General features: G+C 35.2%; 1 long non-coding RNA gene across 1 annotated transcript in view; it reads right to left on the bottom strand.

Annotated features, from left to right (window-relative positions):
* The window catches only part of LOC116665902, a 70,532-nt gene that overhangs the window by 17,938 nt on the left and 32,290 nt on the right, over positions 1-20,304 (bottom strand). Inside the window, exon 3 of the long non-coding RNA XR_004322682.1 lies at positions 3,448-3,519. This is a non-coding gene — a long non-coding RNA (uncharacterized LOC116665902). The remainder of the gene's footprint in view (positions 1-3,447; positions 3,520-20,304) is intronic.

Here is a 20,304-nt window from a genome sequence, read left to right as displayed (position 1 = left end):
TTCTCAGAAGGGTTCCGATATTATGCCTTTTAAAAGCTGGAGATTAGTGCAACCATGGTGAACAGCACAGCGACACTCTGGCAAAGAAAAAGGGTCAGGGCTGGCGAAATGTGGCAGGTGTCAAAATAAAAGGTTAGGCTCTGTGCCTGGGGACCCATCTGTCAGATAAAAGTATGATAAGGCAATTAACGTATTTATTTATATTGCTCGTGACAAACCATGCACTCCACAGAAATGGTCAATTTGAACATTCTCGACTGTTCTCTAGAAGTTAGAATTAATATGAAAATAAACCATTCAAGACAAAAAGCAAAATCTAGTAATCAGATGGCTTGTTTATATACAGATATAAAGGTTTGAGGAATTAATTATCTACATTTAAGGATAAAAACTGTTAGATATAACATCTTGACAATATAGTGAATATATTAAGGACCTACAAAACCTATGTTTATGTTGCAAGATAATTTTGGTAGCATCCTTTGTAAGTTTGGCATGCTTATTATTATTCCATTAGGCTAGATTTCATAATCCTCAGAAAAGCTATGAGGAAATAGAAATTTAGAAATCCAAGTTATGTCTTGCATTTTCTTTAAATGTTTTGTTCACAACCTTGTCATTATTAGAGCTTTCATTTTCACTCTGTGACTAATCCTGACTCCTGTTTAATTTGCTTATTATTTATTTAGCTTTCTCACTACTTCTGCTTAACAATCTGTTTAAACTAAAGTATGTTTGGATTCAATATTCATCAGTGATACACTTTTACTACATAAAAATTATCACAAATGTTTTAAAGGTCATGTTATTTTACTAGTCAATAAAAATCAAACCCATAATTATGAGAAAAATGAGATTTATTACAGTTCAATGTTTAATGCAAAAACTGACCCTCCCATATTTTCCCCTGAACAAAATAAAGTTAAAACTCTCAATTGTCATGTTTTAATAAGTGAAGCTCACACCTTATGGTAATACCAAAATTTGAAGAGAAACAACATGTAAGTCTGTAGCATAGTATGTTATATGGAGGGAAAATTCAAGTTATTTAATTACAGGAGGAATAATGCCAATATGACTATATTATTGCCAAGTTGCGCATTCTGTCTGCTAAGCAATGAAATTTAACAAGTAGAGCCATTTGGAATAGGGAAGAGAATCATTTGGCTTTGGAAAGAACAGAGGTCCTATGTTCAATAGATTTATTTTCTTTATGTTGATGCAGCATTTATGCCCTCATCGGTACTTTCAATTTATTAGGATATTGGTTAAACTTTAAGTAGATTTTTCTGCCCAGAATTCCCTTCTAGCCCCTGCCATTACTGCAGCCTTAAACTATCTTCTATTGTTCATATGAAACTTGCTTTTCTACAGTATAACAGCTATGTTAGATTAGAAGTGGAGGAAGGAAAAGGAAATTAAAAGATATAATACATAAACTTTGTTACATGTTCCATTGAATGTTCTGATCCATAACTTACAAGTTATATTTGAAGTTTAACTGTAATTAACCACTACTTAACATCAGACTCACTCATGGCTTCATTTCCTGATTCAGGGTTCAGTGTGGTTCTATTGCCACTTTTATTTCATTTGAACTTCAATTCTCTAAATTAGCTCTGTTTCCTATCTATTGATTTTCATTTGCCTGGATGTATTAGAAAACACATCAGGTCAAAAAAAAAAAGAATACATTCTTATTCACCATTTGGTACAACTCTTCAAAACTCTAGGATATGCTACATAATTAATAGTGATTTCAAGAAATGTCAAGAAAATCATGGTATCACTGAATTTTGCCACAGAGTCACAAGAATAATACGTCAAACAGAAGGTAAGTTTTCTGTTTTATTACTTGACAGTGAAAATTATTCCTTTTAAGTTAGCTCTTTTGCAGCACATATTCTGTCTTTATGTGGGAAGAAAATATATAATGGGGCTCATTTTATAAAAAGAAAAGTCACATTAATTTTTACTTTTATTTTTCTACAGAAGTATATGAAAAAAAATTTTTGCTGGGCATCCACTTCAATTCAGCCACTTGAAAGAAATTATGAAAGTGCTGACGAATGCTAAGATTCTCCTTTGCTCTGGCATAGCGTAAACATGTACTGAGCTAACATTAGAGGTACGCTTTCATAAATTTCCCCTTACCGATCAGATACGAATTCATACCAGTTGCAAAAGTGTTTTCTTTATTTTTCTTATAGCTTAACACCTATAAGAATATTTGGGGGAGAAAAGTTTACTCAGTTGTCATTCTTTCCATCCATGGTAATGGTAAATGGTTTTCACGAATACCTTAATTATTTTAACAAAGGATGAAAATTCTTGGTATAAAACCTGTTACATGAAGTAACCAAGTAAAATTTATTTTTGTTGTGAAAAAAATGCTATCACTTTCAAAAGTTCTACTGTTTACGAATCTTTGAGATGTGTTCCCGTGAAACATCAAATGATGTTATTCATCAGCACAAAATAATGTTGGATCTCACTCATTCTCAAGGCACCATCTGTACCCCCATCTCAGGGACCCTCCATGTTTGTTCTTCCTACAGTTCCTGGCTTGTTTGTTTTTTAATTGATCAACCACTCATACATCGCAAGGTAAGTACTATTTTTATCCCCACTTACAGATGAGGATAGCCTGGTATGAAAAATGGTTAAATAACTCCTAAAATGTGAACCCATCTTATGTTAGTAATTGGACTTCTATTCAACTACCTACTCGCTCAAACAAGGAATGCCAGAATGTTGAAAAACTTAAGAGCAGAAGTATGAAATTTATGCCATAAGGTAAGAAAAAATTTAAAAAACTATACAAAGGGAAAAAAATGCAGTCAATAGGCTGAAACAGCAAAATAGTTTGTTGGGGGCCAAGCATAAGGATATTAAGATGAAAAGTGGCAATGAATATGAATAAGAAGCAACACTAGAAAAATTTATGAAAATTTAAGATAATGGAAAGGAAAGAATAATGGAAATGGGGAGGGAAGAAGCAGACAGTTTTTATTGGCCTCTAACACATGATTATTGAATAATTCTGAGAGAATATTTCCTATATTAGACCAAAACAGAATAAAGAAACATCTATGTTTCTGGGATTAAAGATGTTGTGGACATTCATGATTGTTTGTAATCTGTCAGTTAATAGTTTATTGTATCAGAAAGCATTTCTATTATGACGGCTTAGAGGATGCACTTTGTAGACAACCAGGAGCTCAAATCCTGGCTCTCCGACTTCCTGTTATGTTTCTGATCTTGGCAATGGTGTACCAGAGCCGCCTCCTACTGGTTCATGGTCGCTGACTATGTGCATCTCTTCTCAATGTCACGTTTGCTGACATCACACTGGTAGTTTGAAATCAGCCAGTGGAGACTAGTTACATCACAAATATTGGCAAACACTATAAATTAGGGCTTTTTCCCCCCCATGTGCCAACTTACCAGCACCCCCTGGGACCTTGGGCAAATTCCCTCATCTTTCTGAGCTTTAGGTTTTTTTTTTTTTTTTCTCACCTGAAAAAAAAAAATAGTATGACAGGTCCTCATAATATTCTGCAGACCTTTCAATGAACAATATACTTCACATGATTCCTGGTACCTAGTGTTTAGGACTAAACATCAATAATAATAGCACTCTAGTAATTTAAGTCAGCCTGTTCCACAAAACATCGAACCATCTTGCTTTCCTAACACACTGGAACACATTGCATTTAGTTTATCAAAATTCCAGGACAGGGGGATTTGCAAAAATTATTTTACTGACTTTACAGATGAAATGATTTCTCCTATATGTTACTAGATTTTGTAAAGAAGACAATTGTTAACGCTTGCACAGTAAATTTCTTCTGTATGATTAATTTAAAAAAACTTCTGTTTCCTACAGTGACTCATATAGAAGCTCAAGGGCATCCTTTGGGATTTTAACCCAAGATCCCTAAATTGGATTAAATCCATGGCTTTAGTTCTTCAAAACTTCTTGATAAGTTAGTACAAGGACTGACGCTGGCTATAGACCCCACTGTTTGGAAAGCTCAAACAGAAAATTCTGAGCCAGAGGCCACTATGTCTATCAAGATGACAGGCAGTGTGTATGCCTTGAAACTTTAAAGGTAGGAACAGCAGGAAATGAGGAATTCAGGAAAAGATTAAACAGTTTAGAGATAACTGGCTAGTCTCCTACCTCACAACTCTCTCATCTGGGTAATCTTCAATATGGATTTATTCCTAAGATCCTTGGTTCATTTCTCTGGTCTTGGAACATAATCCTTCATAATATTTTAAGAAAAGTTATACATACACACTTTCCCCTATAGTTCACAAAGTATGAAGACAGTTTTGCTGTTAAAAACATCAAGTTGAATTTTAATGTCCTTTAGTACTTCAAAGACTTTGTAGTAGATCGTCGACAAGGATGGCTAAAAGAGCCCCTCCTATCTCTGTCTGCACACAGCTCTGTGTTGTGACTTTACTGTTCCTCTCGTCAAGAGGTAACGTTTCTCTATTTCTTCCATCCTGGCTTTGTCAAGGGGCTTGCTTGGGCCAGTAAGACAGCAGCAAACATGATGAAAGCGGAGGATTGACAAACACTTGCCCAGCTGGGCTTGCCATCATTGCTGCCCTGAGACTGACGTGTGAATAACCTCGGGCTAGCCTCCTGGAGGATGAGAGGCCGCGTGGGGTGCAGAAGAGTCACACTAGCTAAAGGCCCCTGGACCAACCAAGCTGCTGAACACCAGACACATGAGAGAGGCCATTCGAGATTATTCAGCCTTAGAAGACCTGTCTACTAACTGGGCAACCAATTTATCATCCCACTGAACCATAAGCCAAAAATAGAATAGTTGTTTGAATCGAGGGGTCAGCCAATCTGCAGTCCATGGGCCAAATGAAGCACACCACGTGTTTTTGAAAATAAAGTTTCATTGGAACACGATCACACTCATTTGTTCATGCGCTGTCTAAGGTTGCTTAACACTACAGTGGGATAGTTGAACAGTTGGCAACAAAGACCGTATTGGCTGCAAAGTCTGAAATATTTACTGTCTCCTCTTTCACAGAAAAAAAAAAAAAGAAATTGCTGATCCCTGTTTTAAGCTGTTAAGTTGAGAGGGGCGGGGTTTTTAAGCAGCAATAGAAAAATGATACAGATTTATTTTCAAAAAAATAAGAACATGTCTCATTTCTCACTAACCTAATAAAGCCTTATGCTCATGCAAAAAATACATTTTTGTCAGGGTCAACAATCTCTTTTACGGCAAAAGCAGTACTATTTCCGTTTGCATTTCTAAATACAATTATGGGGATGCTAGCTGTGCACCGATATCTGTTTTTTTCCTTTTTCCCTAGTCATATATTTGGACGTGGACTTATAGCCACTCCGTCAGAGATTATGTTCACAAGTCCCATTCTCAGTTACATGTGACCACAGAACAAGGTTTTCACTCCTGGATTATGAATGGAAATTATGTATGCGTTTATTGGGCTCTCCTCACGTTCTCGGTCCCTTTCCCGTTCCATTTCCCTGGCTGGAAAACCACAGAAACCTGGTTTACCATGCAGACAGGGAGAATGCCCTAGAGAATGGAGGAGATACAATGAAAGAAAACGTAGTCACTTAAAAACTGTGTGGAGCAGAGCCACACCGTCCAACTTGGACCACCAGTTAATGTTGGACTATTAACATGTGAGAGAAATAAACTTACACCTTCTTTAATCTTTAAGCCATTGAATTCTCCTTGAGAGTCTTTTTTTTTTTTTTTTTTTTGTAGCAGGCTCCTCTTATCCTAACTAATACAATAGTTTTATGCATGATACTTTGGTGCCAAAATGGTATAGTTCGTAGAACATTGGATCTAAGGTCAAAAACTCTGGAGTACTTTGATAAACTTTGCCCCAATTTTCTGAATTGGCCAGAGGCTAGTCACTTACAGTAACTGTGATTTTGCTTTCCTAGATAAAAATATACAACTCCACATAGGCTAAGCAGGAATTTTGAAAACTGACCTTTCTAATTCCTATTTCTACCAAGCAAGAGGGCCACGATCACCGGTGATTGCCCTAGGCACGGGCCATTTCAGTCCCAGGAAGTGCTCATATACCAACATAGGGCTTTAGGTAACATAATGGGAAATAATCAAGGTGAGTTTTTGGCACTTGGACAGATCGGGATGGTTTTCCTTGAAAAGACACATATACTCCATTTCAAGGCAATTAGAAGAAAATTGGGGAAGAGGATTTTAGTTCCATTCTGAATATACACTCAGTGATGGCAGCAGCGTGTGTGAGGGGAACTTGTTAAGCACACAAATTCTAGTTCTCTTTCCTCCTCCTCACACTCTCAGAGGTTAAGTTTCAGTAGGACCAGGGGCGTTGCCTATAATCTCCATATTTAAATACCACCCTCAGTGATTCTATGACAGCAGGTCAGTGACTCTTCTTTGGAAACCACAGGCATAGCACAAATTATATGAACATATTAAGACTCAGCTCCAGGAAGTGCAGAAATCTAGATGCGGCAAATAAATTCTGGAGTATAAGAGTAAAAATCAAGGTTTCCAAAAGAAATCTTCTAGGCTTTTAATATTCTTTTATGAATGATTTTGTTGAAAAACAAATAAGGAAGAATTACCAAATACAACAGTAAAAATGAAATTGGCCCATTTTGCCTGTGAACTTCCTACTCAGCATCCAGAGCCAGTTTAAAAGTAATCACCTTTGGAAGTTACACTGGGCGTCTCTGCCATGTGCTTTCATCATACGCCATAATTTCTGGATCAGACCCAGGATTGCGCTGAGTTTTAGTTATCTAGTCGCATGTCTTCCCTGATGGACTAAATACTCTTTAAGGAAAGAAACTGTCTCTCTCTCGCTCACCAAATTATCCCCAGAGCTTGTAGGATGCCAGGAATATGCCAAGTGTTTAACCAAAATTTACTGAAGGACTGAATTTCTGGATGGAAAACAGCAGGTTGATTTTACCAACATGGGAAACAGACACAAACAGTAACAAGACCAGGTGGAAATCGCTTAACGGGTGTGAGTGTATCAGACAGATCATCACTTAAGCAATACAAGCGCATCAGAGCTATATTCAGAAGACAATGCTGGGTCATGATGCCTTGAGGACATTCTAGTTTGGAGAAGGGAACAGATTTTAGTGCAGGGCCAAGGGCTGGAGATAAACCATTATGGATCCTAATTGTTCGTAAGAACAATCTCCCTGCAAGAACTGTCACAGCTTCGGGGAAGGGAGTGAGTCACTGTGATTTTCTGTTCTGTTATTCTATAATCACTGTGTTTATTCTTCTATGTTATTAAATATTCTTTTGGATAACGTTGCGGATGGTGTGCTTGTGAGGAGTGGAGCTGACATTTGGATTTCCCAGCTATCAGAGAAGTAGTCATTCTAGATATAAGAATCCGAACTTGAGCAAGCAAACAATCACACAAGTGAAAAGCAGAATCTAAACAAAAGTCAAACTGATAGAAGCAGAGAGTGAAATGGCGGTTGCCAGAAGCTGGGTGGTGGCGGAGATGGGGAGATGTTGGTCCAAGGGCACAAACTTTACGTTATAAGTTGAATAAATCCTAATGTACAGCATGGTGACTATAGTTAATAACACTGTTATGGTATACTTGAAATTTGCTAATAGAGTAGACCTTAAGTGTTCTCACTATGAAAAGCAAAAACGGTAACTATGTGAGATGACAGATGTATTAATTAGCTTGACTATGGTAATCATTTTACAATGGATAGCAAATCATTACATCTTACACCTTAAATATGTACAATTTTATTTGTCGATTATAACTCACTAAAGGCAGGGTGGGGGAGCACAGCTGACTTAAAACATACTCATCTCTCCAGGTGATGTTTCTGACAGACTCGTTTAAACGTAAGCAAAATATATTATTAGTTTGCTTCAGAATTCAGGTTTTAAAGTTCTGTGTATGCCAGAGAAAAAATGAAGGACACTACTACATTAGAGGAGAAGCGGAAAGAGCTTGTGAAAACAGTACAAATGCAGGCTGAAAAGCGGGCAAGCCGGTCCCAGCAAGCCGCCAGCCAGCTGCATGAACTGGAAAAAGTCACTTAACCTTTTCTCTACCTGGATCTCATTAGTAAAATTAGGAGGCAGGATGAAATAATTTATAAGGTTGCTATTAGCTTTAAAATATTTATGAGTTCAGAGCCTTTAAAAACTTGGTGTCTTCAGCAAAAAACAGCACTGTAAAAAATTTTTTTTCAATATTCCTTTTATCTATAATGGAAACAAGTTAAAAATAATAGCCCTAATGTTCAGAAACCCATTAAATATTTACTGGTTGCTCTCTTGATGACCATTTTGATTCAATATGTATGTATAAATCATCAATATTTTTAAAATTCAAAAATGTGCACAAAGGAATTTTATAGCTTCTCTGATGGCTTTGAACTGCAGCGTGACACACTTTCTTGTTTGGGTAAGTGTTTTTTATGCTTATCATTTGTCAGTAAGCCCTAGAATCTAAGTATAATATTACATAGACATGCTAAGTGCTTAGTTTATCATTATAATTTTCCTCTTGAATTGCAAATTGTGTAACTTTTTTAGAGTTTCCTCATTTATTTTTTAAGTGTTAGTGTCCAGGTAACAACCAAAAAAAAAAAAAAGGAACTTTTCCAAACTACGTGGTGTGCTAATACTGAAAATAAAATGTGTGCTATTTACCTTGAGGGAAATGTAATTAAGGATAAAGAGGAGATATAAATAGATAAGGACATATGTTTATACACAAATAACGTGATAGTACTATTTCATAATTCTGTGCACTTTCCTTACTTTAATTGAATCAATGTCCCTGCTAATTTTTTATTTTTAATACAAAATTATCATTTATTTTTCTTAATAACATATTACTATCTTTTTTTGTATTTTCCCCAAATATATTTATGGAATAATTCTCCGTCCTAGATGTTGTACAGTAAATATTTGTTGATTGATTAACCTTTTCAGTGCTGCTTCCAACACCTCCTTCCCATCCTCAGAGTGACAAACGCTGTCCCTGCCTGCCTCCCCAGCCTTCCACCCCCGCTTCTTCTAGGGGCACGTGAGGCTGTTGTCGCCAATGCGACACAAGACAACATCCTCTCAGAAGATTTTTTTCTTACTTTTCAGACAAAAGGAAGAGATGCCTTTTCATCCAATCTTTGAATAGTCTTTTGAGAAGCTATCTGGAGCTGCTGTAGCCTTGTAAGGCTGGAGAGAGTCACAGACATGTTGAGGAGGGCAGAAAAGACAGATCTGAACTAAGCCTGTGCTACCCCACATCTGTAAAAGAATTCTTGATACATGACATAATACATTTTCCTGATTGTTTAATTCACTTTTAGTTGGGTCTCCTGTTTCTTGCAGCTGAAACTGATTAACACTCATTCCTGTATTTCCAATCTCTATCTATATAAGCATGATCCTCTTATAAAGCCTGCCTAGTCTGAAATCGTGTCAGAGTAAACTAGCACACGAGCACTGTTTCCTTTCAGAAAGAAACCGGTCACAGGTGTTAAGCACTACCCTAACCTATAATAATAATAATGATAGTAACTTACAATTATTGAGCACTTTCAATATAAAGGACATTGTGCTATGAACTTTACAGACAGTATTTTATCTCTACAGCAAACTTCTAAACTTCTAAATTGGGGAATAACATTATCTCTTTTTTAAATGCAGAAAATATGGCAGAGAGATAAGTAACCTGCCAGAGATCCACAGCTAATAAGTGAATTAATGGAAGGTCTGATTACAATCAGCTAGTTGTCATTATGCAATTTCTTACTGTATGCGTGTTTACGGTATGGGGCACACGTGGACTTTTGGCAGCACGTAGGAATAAAATAAAAACAGACTGGCACATCATCTTGGTGTTCTCTACGCTTTTGGGGTATATTACAGCTCTGTGCATGGACTGCACTGATGGTTTGCAGGCACGGGAGTGGGGGCATATAGCCCTATGTGTATAGCATATGTAATTCGAGGAAGAATATTTAAATGACATCTAGCAATGCCGACATTTGTCTACATTAAGAAAAATTTACATGTTCACTGGTAGTTTCAAAGTTATAGGCACACCACTGAACACAATCAGAAAAAAACATGCCAAATTTCCCTGGATATACTATATACCTCCTCTGCACTGAAAAAAATAGCAAAGTGAATTGGAAAGCAGACCACTAAATTGAATAAGAGTTTATCAGTTTAAAAATTACTCTTTTCTTGATTTTGAGAATCGAAGAGACTTAGAATATAAAGTGTGATTTTTTTTTTCCTGAGTTGACCACAATTCAAGATCTATAGTGAATAAAACTTGGTAATAAAATTATTAAATCTCATTTTCCCAAATAATTTTATCAGTAACTAATGATAAACCTTGCTCTACTCAAAAGACATGATATTTAAAACTAATTTTTAATTTCTACATATTTTTTATTATATAGCATTTGATATATAAAAATTAATATATATCAACAAAATATTTGATACATAAAAATCATGAAACATGAAAATAAAATGTCATGAATCTCCCAGTCAGCTCTCTCAGAAAGCAGACTGTCACCCAGGTCACTGAGGCTGTATCTGTGCTTTCCTCCAAATCCCATTCCCCTGCCATTTCCAAAAGATAACTGATCTCTTGAATGTTGGGTTTATTGTTTCTTTGCTTTTTCATAGATTCTATCATAAACATATCTATTTCTAGATTTTGAAGAGTATTATATGACATTATGTGGTTTGCAACTTGCTTTTCTCACTCAAGGCTATGGTTCTTCGATTTATCATGTTTATCATGTAGCTACAATTTGTTCGTTTTCATGGCTCCGTAATATTCCACTGAATGCCTATACGACAATTTTTTAATTCAGTCACTTATCAAAGAATATTTCGCTTTTTTCTAGTTTTTAAAATTGCTATTAGAAATATATTAATTGTATTATCTCTACTTTAAACTACCTCTATATTGGAATTTCTTTCTTTTTAATGTAACAACAATTGAAAGAGGTGACTGGAACTCTCCGTCTATGATTGGGGATTTGTCACTATGCTCTTGTTTCAGCCATTTTTGCTGTATATATGTTTTACATGCTTTATTAGGCACACACAATTTAATTATTTAATTTTTCTGATGAATTTTCTGCCACTATGTATTTAGCCACTTTATTCCTAATTATGCTGTTTTAGTCATTATTATGTTCATTTTATCTTTAATAGAACTACAGTAGATTTTTTATATTAACATTTGCCTACCATATATGTTTCTACACTTCCTTCATCTTTTCCATGTCTTTATGTTTTAGTGGTGGCCATTTGGATGGGGGATTCTAAAAATACCTTTTTAGTTGGTTTAGTCCCTGTTTTAAATAAGCTTTCCTAGAAAAAGGACCTTGAAGCAAAAGCTTATGTGCTACAACTTTCTTGGGGTGCAGTCCTAGAGAAGCAGGAGCGAAGGAAAAACTGATGCCAATAAGGAGTGTATTTCTGAGCAGGTCACAGCTTTGCATCACAGTTGGTTGTTAACTGTTGCAGGAAGTCTCCAGAAGGGCTATATATAGTTATTGCACTTGGAATAGGCCATTGAGGAGAAAGAAAGGAAAACAATTTATTTTTAGGATTTTTCTCTTTTTTCTCCGCCCCACCATGCGGTACCAACTCCCAAATTTCTAGATTGTGTTAGCTGGCTCCTCCAGGTATATACTAGGGAAGACAGAGCTTCCAGGCACCCAGCACAGCCAATAGGCAGATGCAGCATCTTTATGTCAGTCGGTACAATGCGTGGAGGCTTCTAACGTGGCCATGGAGGTGGCAGTACCGGTGGCAGTGTTCAGGGCTTCCGAAACTGTAGAAGGTGTGAGTGTTTGCTAGAACTTCTTTCCCTCCACCCCAGCACTAGAGAGGCATGTGGCCAAGTCCTAAAGATGTAGGTGGTTGAAAGCAGATCTCAGGCAGTGCACAAACTGAGCAGAGCACAGTCCATCCCTGCACCACTTGGATCAGCTTTCAGTCAATCTCACGTCAGGACAGGTGCCCACACTTTTTCCTCTGAAAGCTGAGGTGCAAATCCAGTCTGTTTAGGAGGTAGTGAATTGTAGGAAACTGAAAAACTTACAGAGTTCTAGCAAATCACAGTTACAGTCCTCACTGCTGCAGCCGGTCCAGTGCTATAATTAAAGGATTTAAGGAATAAAAAGTGGAGAGAGTAATAGAAATGCAGAGAGAAAAAAAGACTGGCATTATGCTAGGTTTAGAATACTTAAAACTTGCACGGATTCAGAAATTATACCATGTCTAGTTTTTTCTTATTTTCATCCCCCCTCCCACTAACCAGATGTCAAACATTTTTCACTTATTATGGAATTGATCTTTTTAACATTTACCCCTTTATGAATACTTTTAGAATGAAAAATGCATTTTTTAACTTCTCCTAAATGCGGTGAGAATGGATTTGTTTTGTAATTTCTAAAATTGATTCTACTTATGAGTGGTCCACCATGCAGCAGAATGCCAGTTATATAATGAAGTTTCTCACAATTCTACTTGAATTTCTGAAGGGGCTATGAAGATTAAGCCGCTGTAAAAAAATGTAAAGACAAAACAGAAAGCTGACTGCTCTACACCCAATATAGAGTATATATTTAGTTAAAAATTTACTTTGAAATGTTAACCAGATTTTTCCAGGTACAACTTGATGGGATATAACTTATTAGTAGAAGAGAGAAAAGAAAGATAAATATATTTTAAAATAAGCTTAGTGGAAGGGGGGAGGGGCAACACATTTTACGACAAAAAGATATTCCACACATACGTGGAACTCTTCAAACTTTGGAAGGAACAGAAAGAATAGGAAAACAAGGAAAGAGGACAAAAGAAGTAAAACCACTGGAAAATTCTGTAAAGAATTCCCATGACACTCTGCTTTACAAGGTGACCATGAACGCAAGGCATACTGTGAAAGAGGGACTTCAGCTACCTGAACCTTCTCCCAGAGCAGAGTATCTGAACACATGCTAATTATGTTGATGATAAATGTATGCCTAGAAGGATGCCAGGAAAGTAGTAAGATTTAGAATATCAATAATTGATTTTTGTCGTTGTGGAAAAACCTATTGTTGATACAAAAGTGACAGGACAATTAGAGAAATGATGGCCATATATTAAGCATGATCCCTGTGTGCTAGTTTTGTACCTGCTCCACTGACGCCTCACAGCTTCCCCTTCCAGCTAACTAGGGGATCGAGGGCAGTTCCTGGGTGGAGTTCTGTGAGACAGACCTGATCACAGGAGTAGGGTAAAATTCCTTCACAGATTGTAGAACGTGGAGTAGAGAAACATTAAAAAGTCAAGATCCAAGGGCAAGGCTGGGATCAAGCAAAGCACTCTAGTCACATCTCCATCTGAGGAAGATGGGCTGAGATGTTGAAACTGGGACCAAGTAACAGACCAGAAATCTGTGCCCTTGCTAGACAGGCTTTTGAGAGCATTTCTAGAATCACTGAGCTGGGAGAATTTACCTTAGTCCTGCAGGATGTAGCTGGTTCAAACATTGCCCAACTCTTAAATTAGACTTTTTTTTTTTCTCTTAGGATTTTATTCTTTTTGTCTTCTCTTATTGAAAAAAAAAAAAAGTCATTTCAGTGAGTTTTCTTATCCATACATTTTGATGACTCAAATCTTTATCTGCAGTATCATCTTTCCTGAATTCCAGATCATATTTCCATTTGAGAATCTTACAACTAATTTAGAGGCAAATTCTCTGAAGTTATCTTAGAACCCAACACTTCTTCATCTACTTAAAATCCAGAGCTTTTAATATCATCATCTACCAAATATTCCAAGGGAGAATTATTTTGAGGATTCCTTTACTTTCATGGTCCTCACATTTAGCTGATCACCAGTTACATTTCATGAACATCTCTCAGATCTTTCACTACTTTTTTATTCTGCTGTTTTCAAACGTATCCCAAATCCTAGTCACATTTTGTCTTTAATATTAATTTTTGCCTTCATAATTAGTCTTTCTTCCCTCCAATTCACTATCCATATCAGTCTTTTCTTTCTATGATACCAATATAACTGGATCAAAGTCTGCTTTTGATGATTATTTCCTCTTTATAGGAAAACCGAGGGTAAAGAATCATTTAAATTGCGTAGATAGTATTAAACTGTATGTCTATGCCATATTGATTTACCCATTCTACTGTTGATGAATATTTGGGTTGTTTCCAGCTTTTGGCTAAAGTGAATAGTGCTGTTGTAATGATCAGAACATATGTATATTTCCTAATGTATGTTTTCTTTTTTAGGATTTTATTCTTTTCCTCTTCTCTTGTTGCCAGAAAAGAAGCCATGCCAATGACTTTTCTTAACCATACATTTTGATGACATATTATGTATATATTTTTTGGTGAAAAAAAATATATATATATTCTATTGGGTGTATATCTAATATACATATATGCTGGTAGTGCATATATGCAGCTTTAATAGATACTGTCCAACCACAGTCCAAAGTAGTTGTTAGCAGTTTACATTCACACTAGCACTACTTGGGGTTTCAATTGTACCATATACTCACCAACAGCAACATTGTCCTTATTTTTTTTTTTCCCCATTTAATCCATTCTGGTGGGTAAGTAACGGTATCTTAATCTGGTTTTAGCTTGCACTAACTTGATGATCAATTAAATTAAGCATGTCATCATAGTCATGGGCCATTTGGATGTCGTCCCATGTGAACTGTCTATTCAAATCATTTGTGTATTTTCTCCCTGGACTATATGCTTTTTTCTTATTGATTTGAAGATGTTCTTAGTATATTCTAGATAAAATTGTTTTGTCAGATAACTGTCATCTCTCTCTCTCTCCATATCTATAACTATCATCTATCTATCCATCTATCCATATATATATCCTTTATCATTGTGTCTTGGTTTTGATTCTATTAATGGTGTTTCTGATCAGCGGACATTCTCAATTCTATGTAGTAAAACTTACTTAAATATTATCCAATTAATCATTTTTTCCTTTATGTAAACGTAATGCTGTGTCCCGATGAATAAATCTTTGTCTTTTCCAGCAACAAAAAATCCATTCTGTTTTTTTCTTAATCCTTAATTGTTTTACCTTTAATACTTTGATCTACAGTCCTTCTGACATTTACTTTTCTGTATGGTATGTGGTAGTTGTTGCATTTCTATATAGTAACAATGAAGTCTCTTAAAGAAGAAATAAAGAAAACAGTTCCATTCACAGGAGCGTCAAAAACAATCAAATACTTAGGAATAAATTTAACCAAGGAGGTTAAACTACAAGATTTTGGTAAAAGAAATTGAAGAAGAAACAAAAAATGGAAAGATGCCCATGTTCATGGATTGGAAGAATTCATATCTTAAAATGTTCATACTACTCAAAGCCATCTATATATTCAATGCAATTCCTATCAAAATTCTGATGGCATTTTTCATAGTTATAGAAAAAAACTCTAAAATTTTTATGGAAACAGAAAATGCCAATTCAAAGCAATCCTGAGACGGAAGAATGAAGGTGGAGGCATCACACTTCCTAATTTCAAACTGTATTACAAAGTTACAGTAATCGAAACAGTGTGGTACTGGCATAAAAATAAACACATAAACCAATGGAACAGTATCAAGAGCCCAGGAATAAATACTTGCATATAACAGCCAACTAATATTTGACAAGAGAGCAAGGAATAGTCACTGGAGAAAGAATAGTCTTTTCAGTAAGTGTGCTAAGAAAACTGGATAACTATAAGCAGAAGAAAGAAACTGGACCCCTATCGTACACCGCTCACAAAAAATTAACTCAAAATGATTAAGATTTAAACATAAGACCTGATACTGTAAAACTCCTAGAAGAAAGCATAGGGAGAAAACTATGACATCAGTCTTAATGATTTCAGTAGATATGACATCAGAAGCACAAGCATCAAAAGCAAAAATTGATCAGCTGGACTACTTCAAACTAAAAAGCTCTGCACAGCAAAAGAAATGATCAACAAAATGAAAAGACAACCTATGGAATGGGAGAAAATATTTATAAATCATATATCTGATAAGGAGTTGATATTCAAAATATATGAAAGACTCAAACAACTCAATAGTAAAAAACAATCAATTAAAAATTGGCAGAGGAACTGAATATTCATTTTTCCAAAAAAGACGTACAAATGTCCAACAGGTACAGGGAGAAGTACTAAACCTTATTAATAATCAGAGAAATGAAAATCAAACCACAGTGAGGTATCACCTCACATGTCAGAATGGCTATCATCAGAAAGACAAGAGATAAGTATTGTCAGGGATGTGGAGAAGTTGGAACCCTCCTGCACTGCTGGCTGGTGTGTAAAGGCGTACAGCCAGCATGGAAAATACCATGGATGCTCCTCAAAAAATTAAAAATAGAACCACCATAGAATCCAGCAACCCCACTTCTGGGCATATACCCAAAGGATATGAAAACTGATTTTTGAAGAGATATCTGCACTACTGTGCTCATCACAGGAGTATTCATAATAGTCAACATATGGAAACAAACTAAATGCGAATGACTAATGGAAAGAGATGCAATACACATCTCTCTATATTTCTATCTATCTGTTATCTATCTATCATCTATTTATCTATCTATCTACTGCATATTAATATCACATACACAATGGAAAATTACTCAGCCATGAGAAAGAAGGAAATACTGTCATTTGTGACAACATGAATGGACCGTAAGTGAAATAAGTCAGACAGAGAAAGACAAATACTGCATGATATCACCTATATATGGATTCTAAGAAAACTCAACTTTTAAAATAAGATGAATAAGTTCTGGGGATCTAATATGCAGCACTGATGATTATAGTTAATGATATTGCATTATATACTTGAAAGTTGCTAAGAGAGTAGATTGTAAATGTTCTCACCACAAGAAAAAATGGTAATTATGTGATGTGATGAACAGTGTTAGCTAACGCTACGGTGGTAATCACTTTGCAATATATAAGTGTATCAAATAAACACACTGTACATCTTAAACTTATACAGAAGTATGTGTCAACTATATCTTAATAAATCTGGGGGGAGCTTTTTTTTTTCACGTGGAACCAGCACTCCTAACTCCCCACTCCCTGCTCTGTCATCTTTGTCATATAAATAAGTGTGAGTCTGTTTCTGGATTCGCAACTGTTTCTTGGGCCTGTTACGTTGCCAGTACCATGCTGTTTTCATTCCTGCAGCTTGACAATAAGACACTGTAACTGGCACTGGAAGTTCCTCCACTTTATTCTTCTACAAGATTGTCTTGGCTATTCTGGGACCTTTATATTTTTGCATACATTTTAGAATCAGCTAATCAACCAGAAAAAAAACCCAACTCTTCTTGCATTTTAATTGGAATGCACTGAATCTACAGCTATTTATACGGGGGGAATGGCCATCTTATATACTGTTATATCTTCCAAATTTAGAGCATATTATAGCCTTTAATTTACTTTGGTTTTTAATTTTACTCAACAAAGTTTTCTAGTTTCCAAGATGCAGAGTTAACACATATTCTGTTAGATTTCTTTCTAGATAGTTTGTTTTTTGCTATTTTAAAAGTTATCTTTAACATTTTTATTTTATTTTATATTCTGTACCGGGTATGTAGCTATGCAACTGATCTTTGATATACTGACCTTGTATTTAGTAATCTTGCAAAATTCACTGTCCATTGTTATTTTATAGCTCATTCAACAGTGGCCAGAAGCATATACTCTGTATTATTCCATTATTTGAAACTTACAAAAAATTCTTTTTATATTTATGCATCTTGTCAAGTTTAATTTTTGGTACATATTCAATATGCATTTAAAGATAATGTATATTTCATCGTAACTGTAGGCACTGTCCAATTTATGTCAATAAGTCTTTGCTGTGTTGTTCACATCTATATTCTTAAAATTTTTTGGCTGTTCTATCAGCTATGAATAGTGGTGAGATAAACTCTCTTATGTGCTTGTATTTATTTATTTTACTTGCGTCAACTTTTGCTTATACCCTTCCATCTTCTATCTATTTATCATAATATATATATGGTACGTTATTGGGTGTACACAAATTTATAATTGTACATTCTGTTGTTGGTTTATAAGTATAAAATATTACTTTTTCTGTATGAATTCTTCTAGCCTTAAAATCTAACTTATCTTATATTAATGTAACACCCAGTTTCCTTTTGAATACATCCTTTACGATACATCTTTTCACATCCTTTTACAGTCACTCTTTGTGTCCTTATATTTAGGATATACCCCTAATAAGTTGTATAGTTAAGTTTTATTTTTTCAATCTTTTAGTCAAAATATTTAATTCCTTTTTATTCAATGTGGTTACTGATAGGGGGGTTGATAGATTTGTTTTCTGTATAACCCACCTGTTCTGTATTTTCATGTCCTTTTTAACTTCTTTAGGATTTTTTTTTTCCTAATCTGTTTCCCCACTATTTGTTAGTTCTGTGCTCTTTTTCCTTCTTTTCTGTTATTGCCATAGTTATTAACATATGCATCCTTGACTGTAAATGATTGCTTTTTTACTGCTGAGACAATGCAAGGATCTTGGAATGGTTTGCCTCAATTTATCCCACTCTCCTCTTCTGTGTTATTATTATTTTTTTCTCAGCTTCATTAAAGTACAACTGAGTTATGAATAAAATTGTAAGATATTTAAAGTGTGCGATGTTATGATTTGATACATGCACACATTATGAAAAGATTATCCTCATTGAGTTAATTGTTCTGTTATTATGATACACTTAATTATATATACATTGTCAAGGCCTTAAGACATTACTAGTATTACTTAACATAAATATTCATTTATATTTACTCACATACTTACCTTTTCCTTTCTTAATTAATGTTCCCTTCTGTGATTATTTTCCTGCTGTCTGTAGCCTCTCTATAGTTTTTTTTTCCCTTTTTTTTTTTTAAGCTTATCTGTGCTAGCAACAAATTCTATCAGCATTTATTTTTCTGAAAAACTTCATCTTAGTATTTGGAGGTTATTTTCTCTGGAAATAGGATTCCCTTTAAGCACTTGGGCTACTCTTTCACTGTCTTCTCATTTTATTGTTTTTTAAAGAATGCACTACGGTGGAGGAGGGTATACAGCTCAGTGGTGAGAGTGCATGCCTAGTATGCATGAGGTCCTCGGTTCAATCCCTAATTATCTCTCCTGTCCCCGCAAAGAAGAAAAAAAATGTACTATCAATCTTGTTGCTCTTTTAAGGAAATGCTTTCTTAAAATTTTATTTATTTATTATTGTATTATTTAGTTATTTTATTTTGGCAGGGGAGGGGAGGTAACTAGGTTTATTTATTTTTAGAGGAGGTACTGGGGATTGAACCCAGAATCTCATGCATGCTAAGCATGCGCTCTACAGCTTAAGCTATACCCTCCCCACTAAGGCAATGCTTTTATAATTTTACTTTTGTCTTTAGATTTAGGCAGTTTTACCATCATGTCCTTACATGTGGTTTTGGTAGTACATAGCTTTCCCAGATTTGGAAAACCTTCTGAGCTGTATAGTGGATGTCTTCCATCACCTTTGGAAAATTTGTGGCCATTACGTACTCAAGGGTTTCTGCTCCCTTATTCTTTCTCTGCTCTCCTTATGGGAACCAATCACACGTATATTAGAAATTTTCACTATGTCATACATTTCTCTTATGCTTTTCTGGATTTTTATTTTTTCTGTGCTTTAGTCTGCGTGATTTCATTAACTCACTTTGCAGTTCATTAGCCTTTGTGCAGCTGTGTCTAATCTGCTATTGATCCCTCTTTAAAGTTCTCAATTTATTTTATTTCTCAGATCTAAATTTTCCTTTTATTTTTTACATAATTCACTAGTAAAATTCTTAATATTTTCACATATTTCCCCCTTATCCTCTACTTAGTTTAATATATTAAATATATTTACTCAAAAGCTCTTGCCTGGTAACTTCTAGTATATTTTTATCTGTTATTCTCCTTTTTTCAGTTTTTCATTCTATTTTCTTTGTCTTTTGCATGTCTAGTAATTTACAATTGAATGTCATTTACAAATTTTTGATACTGTCCAGTCACCGTTATGACATTATTTTCCTGAAGAGAAGGTTCGTATTTTCTTTTGCCAGGCAGATAAAAATGAGGACTTGATTTAATCAAGAAGTGAACTAAGTCAAGGTAAGTGGTAACTTTGGTGTGGTTTTTCCTACTTCTGGTTTGCTTCCCTA

This window comes from Camelus ferus, chromosome 9, assembly GCF_009834535.1.
Source record: "Camelus ferus isolate YT-003-E chromosome 9, BCGSAC_Cfer_1.0, whole genome shotgun sequence".
Lineage (NCBI taxonomy): Eukaryota > Metazoa > Chordata > Mammalia > Artiodactyla > Camelidae > Camelus > Camelus ferus.
This window is presented reverse-complemented; position numbering and strand designations above follow the sequence as displayed.